General features: G+C 41.9%; 1 protein-coding gene across 1 annotated transcript in view; it reads left to right on the plus strand.

Annotated features, from left to right (window-relative positions):
* Window positions 1–17636, plus strand: part of myo15b (myosin XVB) — a 267080-nt gene that overhangs the window by 6389 nt on the left and 243055 nt on the right. The gene's annotated exons all lie outside the window — the stretch shown is intronic.

Raw genomic sequence — 17636 nt, forward strand, 5'->3', positions numbered from 1 at the left:
TCCTATGTACCACACAACAGAGAGTTTACTCTCATGATACCCATTGATTCCAGTTTTTCCAAGGGCTATATGATGCCATACTTAATCCAATGCAGTCTTGATGCCAAGGGCAGTCACTCTTAACTTGCCTCTGGAATTCAGCTCTTTTATCCATGTTTGAACCAAGGCTATAACAACGTGAGAAGCTGAGTTACCCTGGCAAAACTTGATCTGCTCATTCGTTCAAAACTGTCACTGACATTGGTCGCCTCAATTTCTCTGCCGCCACACCCCCTCCCCCCATCTTGACCATTCCAACTTACCCTCCTGGGAACTGACTGCACTCTGTGCTGTCAGATTCAATTCCAACTTTGTAAATTAAGTCTGCTGATAAGTGTGGTGCTGTTGTAGTCTGATGGACTGACCTCTACATTACAGAGGCTGAGTGCAAGCTGTCAGATAGGTGAAAGTAAGGAGCGTCCTGATGAAGGGCTTCTGCCCGAAATGTCGATTTTCCTGCTCCTCAGATGCTGCCTGACCTGCTATGCATTTCCAGCACCACTTTAATTTTGACGCCAGCTCTCAGATACCTACTCCTATCTTACCCAGACCATAGCCCCATGATGGAACGTCAGGCCATAGTATCAACCATGGTGATCAACCTCAATTCATCTGGTTATCTCTCCCCACCACTGGCTCCAAGCTGATTGTCTCCCAATCCCACACAACCCTCTTCTATCTCCTTCCCAAAATTTATAATCAATACTGCCCAGACAGACCCATTGTTTATGCCTGCTCCTGTCCCACAGAACTCATCTCTTTCTACCTTGACTCAGTCTTTTCTCCCCTCGTCCAGTCCCTCTCCACTTATATCTGCAATTCTTCAGATGCTTTACACCAGTTTCAGAATGTCCAGTTTGCTGGCTCCAGCTGCCTCCTCTTTACCATGGAGGTGCAATCCCTTTACAAGTCCAACCCGCACCAGGGCAGCTTCAGGGCTCTTTCCACTTTTTCCTGGAACTAAAGTCTGAACCATTTCTATTCACCACCTGCCTCCTCCGTCTGGCCGCACTCATCCTCACCATGAACAACCTTTCTTTTAACTCATCTCATTTTCTTCAGGTTAGAGAAGTGGCCATAGGTATGTGTGTGGGACCCCAGTTTTGCCTGTCTCTTTGTGACATATGTAGACCATTCCTTGTTCCAGTCCTATTCCAGACCCCACCCACAGCTCTTTCTCTGGTATATCAATGATATCATCGGTGCTATTTCCCTCTCGTCCAGAATTGGAAAGATTTATCGATTTCGCTTCCAATTTCCACCCTGCTCTTACCATCATCTGATCCATCTCTGACTCCTTCCTTCTCTTTCTTGACATCTCTGTTTCAAATTCTGGAGGTAGACTGGCCATCAATATCATCTGTAAAGCCAGCAACTCTTATAGTTACCTGGACTAAACATCCTTGCATCCTACATCCTGTGAAGACTCTATTCCATTCTCCCTGTTCCTCTATCTCCATCACGTTTGTTCTGATGATGCCAACTTCGACAAGGGAGTTGTCGACCGAAATGTCCATCTTTTCCCTCAACTGAGGATTCCCCAACACTTGTTAACAAGGCCCTCAGCTGGGTCTGACCCATCTCCCACATTTCAACCCTCAAACCCCTCACTTGCTTCCCACAACAGTGATAGAGTTCCCCTTGACCTTACCTACCATCCCAAGAATTTAGAGCTGAAAATGTGTTGCTGGAAAAGCGCAGCCCGAAGAAGGGCTCATGCCCGAAATGTTGATTCTCCTGCTCCTTGGATGCTGCCTGACCTGCTGCACTTTTCCAGCAACACATTTTCAGCTCTGATTTCCAGCATCTGCAGTCCTCACTTTCTCCCATCCCACCAATTTAGCTTGTTTTAACAGGCCTGTAGTTCACTGTGACCATCATGAGAGCAGCTTTCAGTGGAGCATCATTGAATACTGATCCAGGAAATGATAATCCCTTTAAGTGATCCCTGACATCCAGCTGATCAACAATGCTGATAGCTCTCATTCTATGTAAAAATCAACACCACAATCTAATGGACCAACAGGCCAACTACATAAAATGATGCCAAACATATGGGTCTCTTCTGGTCATGTCACAAATCAGCATCGCCCCTCTCCATCCAGTCCTCCCTTAATTAGCTTCCCTCCAAATACTTCAATGATGAGTTTGAGCAAAATCCTTGTGCTGAGGCAAGAATTGGAGCTTGAAGGCCATATAAAAGGCTAAGCATTTGAATATTGCAATTGATAAATACTTGGACACAAAGGATCAAATGAGAAGTCTGAAATTGGCAGAAGGGTCAGGAAGGTTGTTGAAGATCTGTGGCCACATTAGTCGATTGCCAGTAGGAACGTTGTTGAGATTGTTTGTGTGACATTCAAGAGCAGGATGGAGTGAAGCCAGATCATAAACTTGGCAATTACAGTGTGCATCACTATTGAACCCAGTGAGGAAGTGCAGAGATTATGCAAATGACATGCTATAAAATGTTTCGTTGCTATCTGACAAATAAACTGGGCTTGGTTGGTTTTTGGCAGGAAGTATCCTTGTATTGATTTCAGTTTGCACAGAAAATGGGCTAAACTTCATTGTTTCGTGTGGAGCTTGAAAATGGATGAAAGCACCCCATACTCAGGGCACACAGCCTAATGAATCTAGGATCCTTGCGTATTATGATCTGGACTGGAGGAATGTCACCGAAAATATTCACTGCATGTTATGCTATAGACCATAGATATACACAATATATAGCAGCAGAATTAGACCCATTGAATCTGCTATACTTCTCAATCCCTTTCTCCTGCCATTGCCCTGTAACAATCAATGACTTAGCCTCCACAGCCTTCTGTGGCAATGAGTTCCACAGATTCCCTGCCCTGTGGCTGAAGTAATCCTCCTCATCTCAGTTCTAAAGGATCATCCCTTCACTCTGAGGCTGTGCCGTTGGGTCCTAATCTCTCCCAGTAGTGGAATAATCTTCTTCACATTTACTGTATCCAGGCCTCTCAATATTCTGTAAGTTTCAATACATTTCCCCTCTCATCCTTCTATCGACATTACAGACCCATAGTCCTCAACCGCTCCTCATCTGATTTTCCTTTCATCCCTGGGATCATTCTTGTAAACCTCCTCTACACCCCCACTTAGGCCAGCATATCCTTCCTCAGGTACACAGGGGCCCAAAACTGCTCACAATATTCCAAATGCAGTTTGACCAGACCTTAAACACTCTCAGCAGTACATCTCTGCCCTTGGACTCTACCCCTCTCAAAATGAATGCTAATACTGCATTTGCCTTCCTAGATGCCAGCTGAACCTGCATTTTAACCTTAAGAGAATCCTGAACTAAGACTCCCAAGTCCCTTTGTGCTTTCGCTTTCCAATTTACCCATTTAGAAAATAGTCTATGCCTCTTTTCTTCCTACCAAAGTGTATAACCTCACACTTTCCCACATTGTATTCCAGGTCCTTCTACAGTCTCCCCACTTCCTCAGTACTACTTGTCCCTCTACCTATCTTCATCCCTCCACCTATCTTTGTCCCATCTGCAGTCTAATGTTGAATTGACCAGGCAGCAGCCAGAGTTGGATTGCAGCTTCCAGAACCTCAGCTCGCTGATTAGGTCAAAGAGCTTAGTCAGCGCAATAGACATGGTGTACAAACGTGTATTACACTTGCTCTGCTTCTAGCACACTACAAAGACTGGATTGTACAAGTATGAATCACTGACACAAGATTATCAGATTTGTTAGCATTTTGTTCCTGAGCAGCCATGAAAGGAACATGATGGGTTGAATTTTATGTGCAAACCTATGCTCCTACTTCTGACCCTATCCCCAATTGAAATCCTTAAGTGGCCTCAATTAATGACCTTTTAAGAGCTTTGCTAGTATTACCCTGGTTCAGATGTGCTTGTCAAATTGCAGTTTACAGGACAAGTAGGACTGTGTGGCTAGTTTGTGGTTTCCTGGAACAGATGGGGTGGATGGTCTGTTCAGAGGCATTCAGATAAATTGAATGTTTGGAAGGGAAGGTCCAGTGAGAACAAAACGACCCCTTGACATCCTCCCCAGCCTTCCCTCAACCCCCAGCATGTAAAGTGCCTCCTGAGATTACCTAGTTTCAACCTAGCTCACTCCTAATCCTGGGCTCCAGTAGGTGTCATTCTAGGTTCAGCCATGGCTACCCCATGGCACCACTGATGAAACGAGTCTCTGAAAGTGCTTGGAAGGATGGGAGATTGAGGCCTGGGGTGCATGATCCCAGTCAGTATTGACTGAACTAGGTGCCCAGGACTTGTTTCCAGAAATAAGACAGTGAGACAAAAAGGGTCAGGAATCAAATTTCAGGCACTGTAGATAAAGGGACAGCAAAAACAGCAGAAATTCATCCCAAGGAAGATGAAACATACAAAGGGGAGGATGATGCAACTGTAGCAGACAAGGGAAGTCAGGGACCGCATAAAAACAAGAGAAAAAGCATATAATATGGTGAAAGGTGTATTTGAGTGTATCACAGAATGTTACTACCTTAAAAACAAAGTCCCGATAAGGAACTGGAGACCATTACATATTCCGGCAGGTGACAAATGGTTAGAAGTTCATCAAGTTGTATTACCAGTGGGTTAAAAAAATTAGGTATAGTACATGAGGTACCAGTAGGAGGTCATTTAGGAGACAGGAAAACTCAAGCCAAAGTACAAAAACATTTTTATTGGCCTGAACTGCATAGAGTTGTGGTTGAATTTTGCCAGACATGTCAGGCACTAGGAAAACTTCAGGCACTGAAAAGAACAGCCCTAATGATACCTTTTCCAGCATTTGAGGAACCTTTTACAAGAGTCTTAGTTGATTGCATAGGATCCCTTCCTAAAACAAAAAGTGCTGCTGACCATAATGGTCACTTTTTGCTCGCTTTTTAGAGGTCATTCCATTATGTGAAATCACAGGTAGAAGAATTGTAGAAGAGTTCCTCAAATCTTTTACTAGATATGGAATACCTACAGAAATACAATAAGATCAAGAGTCAGATTTAACATCAAAATTATCCAAGCAAATTATGGATAGCTTAGAAATAAAACATTTTAAATCAATAGTATACAATCCATAATCACAAGGAATATTAGAATAGTGGCAGCAAATTTTAAAGACCATGTTGAGGGCTTATAGTCAAAATTATCCAGAAGATTGGGATAAAGGAATTCCATTTGTACTTTCTCAAATTAGAGATGCACCTAATGAATCAACTAATTTCAGTCCATTTTCAGACATAAGGTGAGAGGACCACTAAAATTAATTAAGGAAAAATTGGTAAGTCAGAGTTCAGAGACTATATGTTGGACTATGTATCAATTTTTAAGGAAATATTAAATTGAGTGGGTGAGCTGGCTAGACAGCATTTGAAAGTAGCATGATGAAATATATCTACCCCCCCTTAATTTAAAGCTATGCCCCCTTGTAATACCCGACTCAATACGCGGGAAAAGGTTCATACTGTCGACCCTATCTAACCCCCTAATCATCTTGTACACCTCAATCAAGTCACCCCTAAACATTCTTTTCTCTAGTGAAAACAGCCCCAAGTGCCTCAGTCTTTCCTCATACGATTTTCCTTCCATACCAGGCAACATCCTGGTAAACCTCCTCTGCACCCGTTCCAATGCCTCCACATCCTTCCTATAGTATGGCGACCAAAACTGCACACAATATTCCAGATGCGGCCGTACCAGAGTCTTATACAACTGCATCATGACCTCAGGACTCCGGAACTCAATTCCTCTACCAATAAAAGCCAGTACGCCATATGCCTTCCTCACCGCACTATTTACCTGGGTGGCAACTTTCAGAGATCTGTGTACATGGACACCAAGATCCCTCTGCTCATCCACACTACCAAGTATCCGACCATTAGCCCAGTACCCCATCTTTTTGTTATTCTTCCCAAAGTGAATCACCTCGCACTTGGCTACATTGAATTCCATCTGCCACCTTTCTGCCCAGCTCTGCAGCTTCTCTATATCCTGCTGTAACCTGCCACATGCTTCCTCACTGTCAACAACTCCTCCGACTTTCGTGTCATCCGCAAACTTGCTCACCCAACCTTCTAACCCCTCTTCCAGGTCATTTATAAAAATGACAAACAGCAATGGTCCCAAAACAGATCCTTGCGGAACACCGCTAGTGACGGCACTCCATGAAGAAACTTTGCCATCAACTACTACCCTCTGTCTTCTTCCATCCAGCCAATTCCTAATCCAAACCTCCAACTCACCCTCAATGCCATATCTCCGTATTTTCTGCAGTAGCCTACCATGGGGAACCTTATCGAACGCCTTACTAAAATCCATATATACCACATCTACCGCTTTCCCCTCATCAACCTCCTTCGTCACCTTTTCAAAGAATTCAATAAGGTTTGTGAGGCACGACTTGCCCTTCACAAAACCATGCTGACTATCCTTGATCACATTATTCCTATCTAGATGTGCATAAATCCTATCCCTTACAATTCTCTCTAAGACTTTGCCCACAACAGAAGTGAGACTCACCGGCCTATAGTTACTAGGGTTATCCCTACTCCCCTTTTTGAACAAGGGAACCACATTTGCTATCCTCCAGTCTTCTGGGACTACTCCTGTAGACAAAGAGGACATAAAAATCAAGGCCAATGGCTCTGCAATCTCCTCCCTTGCTTCCCAGAGAATCCTAGGATAAATGCCATCAGGCCCAGGGGACTTATCTATTTTCACCTTTTCCAGGATTTCCAACACCTCTTCTCTACATACCTCAAAGCCATCCATTCTACTTATTTGTGCCTCAGTATTCTCATCGACAACAATGCCCTGTTCCTGAGTGAATACTGAAGAAAAGTATTCATTCAGTGTCTCCCCAATATCTTCCGCCTCCACACGCAACTTCCCCCTACTATCCTTGACTGGACCTATTCCTACCCTAGTCATTCTTTTATTCCTAACATACCTATAGAAAGCCTTAGGGTTTTCCCTAATCCTATCTACTAAGGACCTTTCATGTCCCCTCCTTGCTGCTTTTAGCTCTCTCTTCAGGTCCTTCCTGGCTACCCTATAACTCTCAATCGCCCCAATTGAACCTTCACGTCTCATCTTGAGATAGGCCGCCCTCTTCCATTTAACAAGGGATTCCAATTCCTTATTAAACCACGGCTCCCTCGCACGACCCTTTCCTACCTGCCTGACAGGTACATAATTATCAAGGACACTCAATAGTTGCCCCTTGAACAAGTTCCACATATCATTTACACTCTTGCCTTGGAGTCTACTTTTCCAAGCCACACATCCTAAGTCATGCCTCACCGCATCATAATTTCCCTTACCCCAGCTATAATTCTTGCCCTGTAGTACACACTTATCCCTCTCCATCACGAGTGTAAAAATCACCGAATTATGGTCACTATCCCCAAAGTGCTCACCTACCTCTAATTCTAACACCTGGCCTGGTTCGTTACCCAGAACCAAATCCAGTATGGCCTCACCTCTTGTTGGCCTGTCTACATATTGTGTCAGGAAACTCTCCTGCACACATTGAACAAACACTGACCCATTAAACGAACTTGAGCTATAGCTTTCCCAATCAATATCAGGAAAGTTAAAGTCCCCCATAACAACCACCCTATTACTGTCACTCATCTCCTGAATCACCTTCCCAATCCTTTCTTCAATGATTCTAGGTATATGGAGGATAGTGGGTTAGTGTAGTTTAGGTGGGCTTGGATCGGCGCAACATCGAGGGCCCAAGGGCCTGTACTGCGCTGTATTCTTCTATGTTCTATGTTCTATGAAATGAAACGGGAAACAGACATAAAATCAAAATTCCATTGTTTCGCGAGTGGAGATTAGTGTTAGTGTTATTTCCAGTGATAGGTGAACCTTTAAAAGCAAGATTTGTGAGTCAAGTGTGGTGTATTATTTAATAAGAATGCCAGATAGGAAGAAATCTTACAGTGTGTGTCATGTGAATATGCTCAAAAGGTATTTTGATCGGGAAGGAAAGCAAAAGGAGAATGTGTCACTGGTTACAACACAGAATGAAGAATCAAATTCAGATGCTTCTGAATTGTGCATTCTTCAAATTCATTTGGACATTGAGGAAATTCTTAAAAATTGGTTTAAATTATTGAGTTACCTTCCATTGGAAAATCAAAATGAGAGTTATTGCAATCACATGTGGGAATAAGCTGAGAAGTACTACTCTGATGCATGATGTAGATATAGTAAATGCTGTTCCAAATAAGCAACATTCTTGTAGACTTAACTCTCTAAAGTTAGCACAGGTTCAAAAAGAGATTGAAAGTATACTCAGAGATGACATGATCAAAGTTAAGTTGTAAGTTTGCTCGCTGAGCTGGTGGGTTTGTTCTCAGACGTTTCGTCACCATGCTAGGTAACATCATCAGTGTTTAAATCTGCTGGGATTTTCCATACCCCTAAATCTACTCAAATCTGTCTAAACTAGTTCAAATCCCAGACCCGAGCACCCATAATTATGACATGGGGTAAACTCCCCTGCTGAATTTAAAACCAGCAACACAGAAAAGATTTATCCTGTGCAGTAATCTGTGAAAATTCAATAGACCAAGAACTAGTTAAAGTAAAAATTAACAACTTTATTTCTGAAAGTTAAACAGAGAATAATTAACTAACAACTATTTACAATCCCTTACTCTAACCTATCTGTTACCTTTCCTTATATAATACTGGTCCGATAAAGTTCCCATTACGATTTACAAAACAAAACTTCTTATCTCAAAACTAGACAGCTTTCATTTTTTCTTCTTTTCTTCTTCTTGGGGATTCTTTTGGGCAGTCTTTTTACATGCTGGGGCTTGGCAGTTCTCCTCTCAACTGTTCAACTGTCTCTGCTCTTATATCCCCAAAGCATCAGATTGTTTCATTGGTTTTTAAGATTGTCAATATTTGTGGGTGGCACAGTGATTAGAGACCCGGGTTCAATTCCCGCCTATCAGCATTCCGTAAAGACCACTCCCTCCGTGACTCCCTCGTCAGATCCACACCCCCCACCAACCCAACCTCCACTCCCGGCACCTTCCTCTGCAACCGCAGGAGGTGCAAGACTTGCGCCCACACCTCCCCCCTCACCTCCCTCCAAGGCCCCAAAGGAAACTTCCATATCCGCCACAGATTCACCTGCACCTCCACACACATCATCTATTGCATCCTCTGCACCCGATATGGCCTCCTCTATATTGGGGAGACAGGCCGGCTACTTGCGGAGCGTTTCAGAGAACACCTCTGGGACACCCGGACCAACCAACCCAACCACGCTGTAGCTCAACATTTCAATTCCCCCTCCCACTCCACCAAGGATATGCAGGTCTTTGGACTCCTCCATCGTCAGACCACAACAACACGACGGTTGGAGGAAGAACGCCTCATCTTCCGCCTAGGAACCCTCCAACCACAAGGGATGAACTCGGATTTCACCAGTTTCCTCATTTCCCCTCCCCCCACCCTGCCTCAGTCAAATCCATCGAATTCAGCACCGCCTTCCTAACCTGCAATCTTCTTCCTGACCTCTCCGCCCCCACCCCAGTCTGACCTATCACCCTCACCTTGACCTCTTTCCACCTATCACATTTCCGACACCCCTCCCCCTAGTCCCTCCTCCCTATCTTTTATCTTAGCCTGCTGGACAAACTTTCCCCATTCCTGAAGAAGGGCTTATGCCCGAAACGTCGATTCTCCTGTTCCCTGGATGCTGCCTGACCTGCTGCGCTTTTCCAGCAACACATTTCCAGCTCTGTATCCTAGTGGCTAGTTTTCTGCCCGTCTGTCCAATGAAATGTTTGTTGCAGTCCTTGCAGGGTATTTTGTATATGACGCTCGTTCTGTTGGCTGTGGGTATGGGCTCCTTTAAATTCATCAGGAGCTATTTCAATGTGGTTGTAGGTTTGTGGGCACCATGACACCTAGGGACTGGAGTAGTCTGGTCGTCAACTCTGAAATGTCTTTAATGTATGGTAGGGTGGCTAGAGTCTCTGGACATGTTGTGTCTTCCTTTTAAGATCTGTTGTGCAGGAATCGGTGGACTGTGCTTATTGGGTAACAGTTGTTCCTGAATACATTGTATTTGTGTTTTACCTCAGCTTCTCATAGTTCCTGGTTGCTGAGTGTGTTATGGCCCATTTAAATAATGTCCTGATGCAGCTCCATTTGTGGGTGTTGGGATGGTTGCTCCTGTAGTTGAGTATCTGGTCAGTATGTGTGGCTTTCCTGTAAATGCTTTCAGATCCATAACCTGAACTACAAATCTTCACCAAAATCTCAAATATTTAAAGTAAGTTGCAGTGAATGGATTTCACCCATAATAATGATGTCAAAACCAGAGGGTACCTAATGTGGGGACTATCGCAAAGTCAATTCAGTTACAAAATCTGATTCATATCCTATTCCACAGTTTGAACTTGAGGAGAATTGAAAGTCAAGATTAGAGTGGTGCTGTGAAAGCACAGCAGGTCAGGCAGCATCCGAGGAGCAGGAAAATCAACGTTTCGAGCAAAAGCCCTTCAAATGGCGATTTTCCTGCTCCTTGAATGCTGCTTGACCTGCTGTGCTTTTCCAGCACCACTCTAACCTTGACTCCAATCTCCAGCATCTGCAGTGACCTCTTCTGCCGAGAGAATTGAAGATGTTGAGAATTAGAAGAAGCTATTTATATTTCTAAGTTGGACTTACTCAGAGAATACTGACAGGTACCTTTATCCAAAATACTGAAGACAATTTTGGCTTTTCTGACACTGAATGGACTGTACCAGTTGAAAGTCATGCCATTTGGTATGGAAAATGCGCAAACAACATTTCAAAGACTAACCAATAAGATAATTTCAGGATTACCCAATTGTGTGGTGTACATAGATATTCTGATTAGTCACACATGGAAAGACATTTAGGGCATCTATCACATTTAATTGATCAACTTCAGAAGGCAGGCTTGGTGATAAACCTGGCTAAGATTGCGCAAAAGCCCAAGTCACATTCCTGGGCCATGTCATTTGACATGGACAGATAGCCTCACAGGATGTGAAAACAAAGATTATTGGTGAGTTTCCCAGAATGAACCACTGAAGATGGAAGTACTACAATTCCTGGGACTGAGTGGATTTTGTAAGAAGTCCATACCAAATTTTAGCAAAGTGGTTGCTCCAACAACTAACCTGCTGAAGAAGTGCATAATATTTCAGTGGATGGAAGAGTGTTAGAAGGCATTTGCCAACCTGAAAGCTGTGTTGACTACACCTAATGACACAAAGTCATTCAATGTGGCTATTGATGTGAGTGATAAAGATGTTGGTGTTGTACTTGTACAAGAAGATGACAAGAAGATTGAAAGATCTATTAGGTGTTTTTCCAGAAAGTTGCATGTTCATCACAGAAATATTCCACAATTGAGAAAGAGAGTTTGAGTTTGGTGTTGCTGTTGCATCATTTCAATATTTAAGTTGCCAGTAATATGTCTGAGACAGTTATACTCTATTCTGATCATAACTCCTTAAAGTTTTTGGAAAAAGTTAAGGATAAAAATTCCAGACTTCTTAAATGGAGCTTATTATTGCACTCATTTAATTTAAAAATTTATGCATGTGGCAGAACAAAAAAACCGAATTGCCGATACATTGTCATGACTTTGCTAAGTGAAGACTGAGACTTTCCATGGTGGGAAGGAACAGACGAAATGGACTGCAACATTGAATATCTGCGTGCTTAGAATATAATAATGTATATGTATTGTAGTGGACTAGTAGCATACGATTAAAGGTTTTTAAAATGAAGCCACCTTTATACATTGATTTTTCATTTTCTTTAAGAGGGGAGATGTAACAATACTATGGCTTTAAGAGGTGGATTTTGACCTTTTTTTTTAATGAAGAGATGTTGAGACAGAGGCCTTGAGTGGTCTGTTCGAAGTCAATAAAATGAACAGTTTATGAGGCCTTGGAGCTTTTTTAAAGCTGGAACCACAGAAGTAGCATGAATGGGTGGGGTCAAGCTCCCACAGAACTGGGATTTTAGTTTAACTTTTGGCAGATGCTGGGGTCTTGAAGCTGGTTGTAGCAGCTCTTATTCCTCTCTGTTACACCTAAATGCTGGGGTTCTCTTACTGCTGCTAGAACTTTGCCAAGGGTGTGTTTATGGGATATTACGATCTTGGAACAGCCAGTCAGTGGTAGTTAACATATATTGACATGTTAAGTATTTCTTAGAGTTAAGCTTTTTAAAAATTTTATTTTGTCTGTATTTTAGCTCTCGTGCAAGAATAAAGTGTTTTTAGCTTCAAGCCAATCGAATTACATCTGGAATGCCTTACACTTGCCTGTAAAAATGAGAAAAAGTTGGGGGCTCGGCTATCTTTATAATTTTTGAGAGGGCTTGGTCTGATCCATAACAGTGTATTTAAGACAGAGTTAGATAGATTCTGTATTTCGTAAGGGGATTGATGGTTTCAGGACAATGGGATTGAGAAACATATCAGCCATGGATGAATGGCAGAACAGACTCAAGGGGCTGAATGACCAATCCTTTTCCTATATTTTATGGTCTTGTGGTCTATCTTATGAAATGCCTGATTGGCATTTAATGCCACTGATCCTTCCTGGAGGAGGCAACAGAACTCTCTAACGAGCTCTCCAGACAGTAGTGCAAAGTGCAAAGAGAGCAACACAGCTACTTCTGTAAGTCTCTGCTTGGATTCTATTTGAAGTGTCAGTGGTTGTGATCCACCTGGTTACAGCTTTGATATACGGTCCTCAAAATCCACTCAACCAATTGTCAAGTTCTCTGAAGTAAGCAACTGCCCTTGATACATTTGGATTGAGCAGTGACATCAGACTGCCCTTTGCTTTAACTTGTAGAAATTTTCCACAGCCTCAGCCATTGCTCCACTTGGCTGGCATAGCCTATCATCTGAATTGTGTTTGTCTCATGTCACTAAGTTCATTCTGAAGGAGAGCCAAATTGAACACGAAACATATCTCAGTTTCTTTTTTCACAGATGCTGCCAGACCTGCTAAATTTCTGCAGCCTTCTCTACTTTTATTTCAGATCTCCAGCATCTGCAATATCTTTGTTTCGGAGAAAACAAATCCTTTGGTGCTAACATTAGGGTGCCAGCTCCAGTTCTCCAACTCTTTAGATAGATTAGATTAGATAACTTAGTGTGGAAACAGGCCCTTCAGCCCAACAAGTCCACACCGACCTGCCTAAGCACACCCATCCAGACCCATTCCCCTACATTTACCCCTGCCCCTAACACTATGGGCAATTTAGCATGGCCAATTCACCTAACCTGCACATTTTTGGACTGTGGGAGGAAACCAGAGCACCCAGAGGAAACCCATGCAGACACTGGGAGAATGTGCAAACTCCACACAGTCACCTGAGGTGGGAATTGAACCCAGGTCTCTGGCGCTGTGAGGCAGCAGTGCTAACCACTGTGCCACTCACTTATACATAAACCATTTTGAAAGCAATATTACTAATTTTTCTGCCAGTTTATGCCAAACAATTCTCACTCTTTGTTCTTCCTCATACTTAATATCACAGTTTATGAAGGAATGTGTGGAAGCTTTATCTGTGAACTCAGAAGACAGTAGATAATGTACCAAAAACTTGAAGCGTATTCTGAAAAATTAAGACATATTTTCACAAAGGAAGTAACTGGACAGAGAACAACAAAGAATATAAATACATAAACAGAAGTTGCTGGCAAAATTCAGCAAGTCTGACAGCATCTGTGGGGAGAAAGCAGAGTTCACATTTCAAGTCCAGTGACCCGTCATCAGAAATGGTGAAGAGTCAAAATGTTAACTTTGCTTTCTCCCACAAATGCTGCAAGGCCTGCTGAGTTTCAGCAGCTGTTTCTGTTCTTCTTTTATGATCTACAGCATAGAACATAGAACAATACAGCACAGAACAGGCCCTTCGGCCCACGATGTTGTGCCGAACATTTGTCCTAGCTTAAGCACCCATCCATGTACCTATCCAATTGCCGCTTAAAGGTCACCAAAGATTCTGACTCTACCACTCCCACAGGCAGCGCATTCCATGCCCCCATCACTCTCTGGGTAAAGAACCCACCCCTGACATCTCCCCTATACCTTCCACCCTTTACCTTAAATTTATGTCCCCTTGTAACACTCTGTTGTACCCGGGGAAAAAGTTTCTGTCTACTCTATCTATTCCTCTGATCATCTTATAAACCTCTATCAAGTCACCCCTCATCCTTCGCCGTTCCAATGAGAAAAGGCCTAGCACTCTCAACCTATCCTCGTACGACCTATTCTCCATTCCAGGCAACGTCCTGGTGAATCTTCTCTGCACCCTCTCCAAAGCTTCCACATCTTTCCTAAAGTGAGGCGACCAGAACTGCACACAGTACTCCAAATGTGGCCTAACCAAAGTCCTGTACAGCATCTGCAGTTCTTTGTTTTATTTTAGACAGAAACGTTTCTAGATCGGTAGGATGTGTAAGTGAGGGTGCCTGTGGATCTGTGTTATAATGGCTTTTAATTTTATTTTATTACAAAAGTTTCACGTAGGCAGAGAAGATTGTTGCCTACATAAAAATGTGAAAGTGAAAGGAAGAGTATGGGATTTTATAGGAGGAAAACCCCAGGTCAGCAGAATAGGCAGATACACATCAACGCAGAGAAATGAAATGTATATTTTGGGATTTTACAAAAACTAAAAAACGAATTTAAAATATAATGTTTTGCAAGCAATATGGTGCATAGATGGAGAACTGACCAGGGACTGAAGCACATTCTCATATTGTCAGGATAGGGTTATGGGTGTGTCCTTGGAGATCTTTTGTTTCCCATTAATAAAAATGATTCAAACACAAGCAAAATGATCTTGGACTTTGATCAAATGCAAGTTCCAAACTAATCAAATACAGCAGAATGAGGAGGATAAAAAATAAATTGGTGAAGTTGGCAGGAAAATAGACAATGTAGTTTAACATCAGGAGCGTGAAGCTGTATGATCAGGGAACAGGAATCAGGATAAAAGAAAAGCAAAGCAAAGCAAAGCAAAGAACATATACACTAAATTTCCCAACAGAGCAGAGGAACCGAAATCAAGAGGTGATTAGATACAAATGGTGAACTTCACAACAGTTTTAATATTGCATTGCAGTTGTGGCCAGTTTTAAAGGGAAGATTTGAAACTGTATACCAGTCCTGAAAAGGAATAAATGTTAATTCCATAAATAATTTTAAAGGAGTTTTGGAAAGATACTTGCTAATGCGGGCCTTGTTGGTTTACAGTCAAGAAGTAATAATGTGGAATCACGTACGTTTGTTCTTTCAAAGAGCTAAAGCCATCATGATGGCTCTGAGCAGCTGCCTTCTGTGCTGCATGCTTCTCATAAATCAACCTTTCTGTGATTTATTGGAATGAACAAGGAGCCATAGAGAAGGATCATCAGAAGAATGAACTTGGGAGCAATATTTTCCCAAAACGTGAACTTCAGATAATGAACATATATCTAAAGAGTGAAAGATTATAACATTATTTGAAAGAGCTTCGAATGTGTATTTGGAAAGGAAGGATTTTTAAAAATGGGGAAAAGGTGGGGTAACGGTAATGGTATTATAGTACACAGTTCTGACCAAATGTAATCACTGGCATATTGACAATGGATTAGCGAACTCCTTCTACTATGTTTTCCATAAACTGTAACCTTCAGAAATAGTTTACACTAATTTAAATTAATTTCCTCCTGTACATTTCTGGAATAATGTTTCTGTTTGATGTGATATATTTTACATGTATTTGATGTGATATATATATTAGGCAATGTTGATAACAAGATCATGGTTGGATGTGTCAGCTTTATTAATGTAAATAGATTATTGATAGTTGTATGTTTCAAATAGACTAAGGAGGGTAAACAAAGAGACAGCACAGCACAAATATACTCAGGCAAGAGCTGGAAACCATGGCCAGAAATAAACAGAAGTAACATTTTAAAAAATACAGAAGACGACAGATGGACAGATTTTTTTGTCGGGGCATTGTGAGGTTGACCATTTATTATATCAGTATCAATTTTACATAACTCAGCTCTCAATGTGGAGCTTCATTTTCACAAATGACTTCACAAATCACATGTATGATACAGGTCAGGTCAGGATGTTCATAGAGTCATAGCACCATACAACACAGAAACAGCCTTCGATCCAATTCTTCCATGCCAACCAAGTTTCCCAAACTAAACTAGCTCCGCTTACTTGCATATCCCTCTAAACCTTTTCTATTTATGTACCTATCCAAATGTCTTTTAAACGTTGTAGCTGTACCTGCATTTCCCACTTCTTCTGGCAGTTCATTCCAAATACGAGCCACCCTGTGTGTGAAAAACCTGCCCCTTAGGTCCCTAATAAATCTTTCTCCTCTCACCTTAAAAATACGTCATACACCATCTTGTTTTGGAAAGACGTTTGCTATTCACCTTATCTCTGCCCTGATGATTTTATAAACCTCTAAGGTTTTTAACCTCCTACATGCCAGTGAAAAAAGTCTCAGCCTATCACCCTCTCCTTATAACTCAAACCTTCCAGGCATGGCAACATCCTGGTAAATCTTTTTTTTGAGCCCTCTCCAACTGTCCTACTAAAACCCAAAAGCTTTTGCTTCTCCCTCCACACCACTTCAGAAAGTTTTAGGAGTTATCCCAAACATCCCCCAAAAATTCCAGAATCTTATTTATGAGCACTGTACAATTTATGTTGTACACTCTCAAATTCTCCCATTCTAAACCAGACCTCTTGATTCCCCAGGAAGTGTTTCTCATACTGTTTGAAATGAAATCACTGTGACAACAGAAGTACTTGCAAGTTGATTATTGAATGCTTTCAGAACACAAACCAAGCCGACATGCCACTAGTTCAAATCCAAATTTGAAAATAAACTATATTCAAAACTAGGCAAATCACACACCTTACATCTCAAGTTATAAACATGTTAATGTTAATTTTTGAGTGTGTTAATCTGGTATAGTGTAGGACATTAATCTGGTCAGGTAACTGTGAGCACCAGGAATTGAGCTTGCTGTCACATGCTCTTTAAAGTTTACCTTATACAAGTTTTGATAAATCCTCAGTAAGGATGCTGATTTTCCATTTTCAGTGGTTACTAAAGATGCACATTGACATGTCATGCCCATAATTCCAGTGAAAATCCTAAAATCCAATATAACAAAAGTGGAATTTTATGATTCCATCAACATCGACGAACAATGCTGATTATCAATGCTGTCCCACTCAGAAATAAGTAGATCCAATCATAAGATTATCCTGGCTGTGTCAGCAATTCTCATTGAGAGATTCCTTCCAAAGACTGCATTAACACACTGCAAGGTCCCTTGGTTTTTCACATTGAATCTTGCAGCTTATTGGTAGGGAGATGAATAGTGAAGAGAACAGCTATACAATGCAGGAGAATGTCAAGAGAACATAACAGTGACATCTTCAACCTGGAAAAGCTTGGAAAGGGTTAATGAGGCAAGGGGAATACAGTATGAATGGTTGGGCCCTGGAAAGTATTGAAGGTCAGAGGGAAC

The sequence above is a fragment of the Chiloscyllium plagiosum genome, unplaced genomic scaffold, assembly GCF_037043375.1.
Source record: "Chiloscyllium plagiosum isolate Xiang-an unplaced genomic scaffold, Cpla_swu_hap1 HiC_scaffold_25, whole genome shotgun sequence".
Lineage (NCBI taxonomy): Eukaryota > Metazoa > Chordata > Chondrichthyes > Orectolobiformes > Hemiscylliidae > Chiloscyllium > Chiloscyllium plagiosum.